The sequence below is a fragment of the Pseudovirgaria hyperparasitica genome, assembly GCF_010093815.1.
Source record: "Pseudovirgaria hyperparasitica strain CBS 121739 unplaced genomic scaffold EJ05scaffold_3, whole genome shotgun sequence".
NCBI lineage: Eukaryota > Fungi > Ascomycota > Dothideomycetes > Acrospermales > Acrospermaceae > Pseudovirgaria > Pseudovirgaria hyperparasitica.
The window spans coordinates 446,754-451,553 of record NW_022985551.1 but is presented as its reverse complement, the minus strand read 5'-3'; positions in this window follow the sequence as shown (position 1 = coordinate 451,553).

The following is a 4,800-nucleotide window of genomic DNA, read 5'->3' as shown; positions in this document are numbered from 1 at the left end:
TTAAGCGAGGCGGAAGTAGAGGAGGAGGTTTTATTAATTAAGGAGGTATAGAGAGGTGTAAGAGGGAAGAGTTATATACTATCTTAAGTTCTCTTTTTATACCTCCTCGAATGCCGGGTATATAGTGATTTTTATAAATAATCCTTACTAACGGCCGTAGGCCCGTATACGTGTCGAATCTATGAATAAATATGTACTAGGTATATAGGAAATCTATGAATGAATGTGTCTACCGGGTATATAGCGGAATCTATAAATAAATAGATACCGGGTATATTCTTATCCTTATAAGACTTCCTATAAGTATCTTTTTCTCCTATACCTCCTCCTTCTTTTCTTCCTTATTAGTTTCTAACGGGGCCCGTTCTATAGTAATAAAATAGGCCTTCGATAGGTGGGCTTCGATTACACGACCGGCTTTAATATATGGTAGGTAGAATTCGCGTAAACGCCATTATGTCTTCTTTCGAGCATTGCTTGCTTTAATAATGAGTTTTATTATTTTATAGTAATAATAGGGTTCATCATTCTCTTTCGATGATAGAGTTCATCGTCCTTTTTCGATAATGGAGTTTATCATCATAAGACTGCTTTTATAAGTATCTCTTCCCTCCTTAAAAAAAACTTCTATCCCCTAGAAGGAGATGTTAATTCTAGGGAAACATAAATATTCCTCTCTATTAAAGTCTTACGGAGTAGGAATTACCACTTCCACCCGGGTTCGTGTGGCGTCGTCGAGGTGTTCCGTGAGTTATTTATAATAGTTTTCCTTATCGCTACTCTCCTTATTTTCCTCGGTAATTCTTCCGATTAGTAGTCGCGAGGGCTTATCGTGACTCTCGTTACTCGTATCTCTTATAAAATATTTCTTTAACCTATAGCTAGGAAACGTCCCTCTAAGTATAGCTCTATTAAGCTCTACGAGCTTATAAGTATAATTAAACACGGACTAGATTCTATATAGCCCCCTCTAATACCACCTTAGCTTCCGCCCTATATCCTTCTATTACTACGAGTCGTATAGGAGGACAATCGTATTAACTAGTAACGACTCTTAACGAAGGTAATGGTCGTTATTCTATGCCTCTCTCGATTCCTTACGCGTTCGTATTGCGTGGGTATAGGCCTCCTTAAGATTCTCGGACCTTCTCTTAAGTTATCTAGCTCGAAGAGCGAGTAAGTTAGACGTCGATCGCACCTCGTCCTAAGGGAGCATTTAGAGCGACTCGAATTCGACTTCGATAGGCATGATTAGTTCATGGCCGAGCACGAGGTATACGGTACTATACCCTATACTAGCACGTGTCGTTATTCTATCTACCTAGACGACCGTATAGAGGTGGTCGGGCTAGTTCTTGAATCCGCTATTAGTTATCTTCGCGAGAGTATTAGCGAGTAGTATAAAACTTCTCTTAATAATTCTATTTACTCGGGGATTATACGTAGACGTAACCTTCTAATAAATTCTATAGAGTTAGAGGAGCTCCTCTATAGTACCTATATTTTCTCTACTACTATTATAGGTGATTTTAGGAATGATTCCGTATCTATAGATTACGTTCTTAAAGAGGAACTTTACGACGACTATGGACGTGGCTACCGCACATGCCTCCGCCTTAGTCTATCCGCTTAGCTATTCTCGTATAGATACCACTTTACTATACCCTATAGAAGGTAGTAGTATTATTACGTCTAAGTGTATTCTTTACTAAAGAATAGGCGTTATAACGTGGTAGAGCCCTTTATTAAGACCTCCGAGGAGTTTACTTCGTCGTTAATATTTATTATAGGTTTTCACGTGCTATCGCACGTCTCTACGTATACCTACCTACTAATACTTATTCTTAATCCTTCCGAGGGTCCCTTCGCTACCTCTATAATCTATCTTATCATAAGTAGTGGTAATTATACGCGCCCTAGTATTCGGATCCTTAATTACTCGTGTATATTAGCGATGCCTATCTCCTCTCCGCTAGAGTATTCGGTTATACATAAGGAACTTTAGGTAGTCGGTTATAAAGGCCTTATACGCTTAGTTAGTTAGGTCGGTTAGCCTCTCGAGTGTAGTAAGGTACTTTATAATCCTCTACCATTTATCACTATATTCATCTATTAAGGGAGACTTAATGGCGGTATAGTCGAGTATCCCTATCATGTAATCTCTCCCGCTAATAGGCTTAATTAACGACGTCTCTAGCACGTCTATATATAGAGCTATGTCCACGAACTCGTCTAGGTTAAAGGTAGGGACGTCTGGTGGTTCTTCTCCTTTATATATCCGTAAGATACTATCGGCGACTACGTTACGCTTCCTAGGTACGTGCCTAACTATAAAGTTCTACATCTAAATCCACGCAAGCCACCTAGTAACGAGCGCCCCTAGCAAGTTAGTTACGGTGCGATTAATTTAAGCGACTAGAGTATTCGCGTCTATTTCTATAATAAAGTGCGTGCTATAGAGGTATTACCGGAACTTCTATAACGCGTGGAGAAGGGCTCGGTACTCTAGCTTCACGGTGTCGTAGTTTCTCTTAGCTTTTAACTATATTCCTCTATTATACCGCGATAGCTAACATTTACGATTCTCGTTCTCCTATATTAACGTAGCTCCCTACCTAACGTTACTAGAGTCTACTACTAGGATTATATCTCCTATACCTATCCTATACCGTAACGTTATTAGTGCGGGAGTAGTAGTTAGAGCTATCTTTAGCGCGTCTATCGAGGTCTACTCCTTAGCTATCTACTACTAGGCCGATTTATTCTTTAATAGTATAAATAGCGGCGATGCGATAATAGCGTACCCGGGGATCCATATCCGGAAATATATATAAACGCTAAGAAAGGCTCATATATTCGTCGTGTTTTTATAGGGTTTCTAGTCCCTAATAGTAGTAACCTTTTTATTACTTGGTCGCCTCTCTTTAATGTCGTAGACGTATTCTATAACGTTAGCGGCTTTAACATACCACTAAGTCTTCTTACTACTTAGGGTGTATCCGGCGCGCTCTATATCCGCGAGAACCTTATCCACGTTAATTAAATATTCTAGGATATACCTATGAATTCTAGGTAGGGCCTCCTTAGAGTTATATTTCGTTATAGGTTCTTTAATGCCTAAGTCATCTAGAAATGGTAGAGCCCTCTCCGGGATATATTCTTATATAATAGTTAATATAATCCTAACGAACTAAGCTACTAAATTAGTGGCCCCTTAAGGTAATATTATCCCATATAGTAATCCTAGGGGCGTTATAAACCCCGTTAAGTCTTAGTAATGCTCTACTAATAGAATCTAATTATATTCTAAGAAGAAGTCGGTAAATATTAAGACGGCTATCCCCGTGAAGTACTCTGAGAACTCTTTATATAAGGGCGGCGTGGCCGCATCACGAATAGTAACTCGGTTGATTTCTATCGCCGAATTAATTAACCTATAATCTCGTTCCTTATTAGCTTCCTTCTTCTTTTCCACGAGAAAATAGGCGTTTTAATAAGGACTACTATAGGGCTCGAGCCTTCCGCTATTAAGACGCTCTTTTAGGATCGTAAGTACCTTCCTATAAAGGGCTCTAGAAATATTAAAGTTCTTAGCCTACTATACCTTATGTTCTACCGTTCGGATCTCCTACGGAGGTGCCACCTCCTTATTAAATTTACTAAGGTGTAAGAATTCCCATGCTAGTACTTCCTCGCGATATAATAAGATTATATATAGTAACTTAAGTTCCGCGGGATATAGCTCCATTCTAATCTTTAGCTAACTTATACGTAGAGGCGTTAGACGTGTTCCTAGCGGGATAGTTACCCTTCGAGGCTCTATTAGCCTATTAAATACGTTAAGGCCTAGGTAGACGGCCGGAAGAAGTACCTACCATATAATTACTCGTTCACGCTAGTCTAGATACCCTAATAGATTCCTAGGAACCTTTCGGTAGGCTTCGGAGTCATCCACGGGGTGTACTTTAACTCCCTTTCTTTTATATATAGTAGCCATACTAAATCCCTTTAATACCCCGGATAAATACCGTCTTTAGAGGCCGGTGGAGCCTACTATAAGCTGTTCTATTATCGTGCCTTATTTATATACGAAGGTAGCGTACCTTACCGCCGTAACTAGGGCGGCTAAGTTATCTTTTCTCGATAACCGAGTAACATTTTTAGGCCGGATTTTCTCGGAAAGCAACTCTATATAACTTATTTCTATATCCGTATAAAAATATAGCCTATCCCCTTCGTTAGTAGGTTTACCGGACTCTATTTAGTACGGATTATTAGTTAAGGGTAGCCCTTAACTAATAATCCGGCTTAACTCTAGCTTCCGGCGACATACTCCGCTATATAGTTAGTCTCTAGCCACGGAGTTACCCTCCTTCTCTAAGACTAGAATATACTCGTCCGGGCTGGTTTCAAAGGTTATATATTCTTATCTATATACGGAGTTAACTATTAAGAGTACTTACCCGGAGGCTAACCTCTATACTATAAGTAAGGCCTATCTAGCATATGGCTCCCCTAGGATAAGGTTATAATTGAGTTCGCTATACATGAATATCGAAGTGGCTATAACGATCCGACCTATACGGATAGGGTATTACTATACTATTCCCACGAATAGAGTACTATGCTAAGTAGCGCTAACTAAACTCGAGTTCTTTATATATAGTAGAAGCGAAGATATCGCTAGCCTAAGACGCCTCGTAGCATCTAGTCGAATACCATTTACCTATGCGCCACTATCGAATAGTGCTATACTAGTCGCCCTTTTAGGACCAACTTCCACAGGGTACCTTAGACACT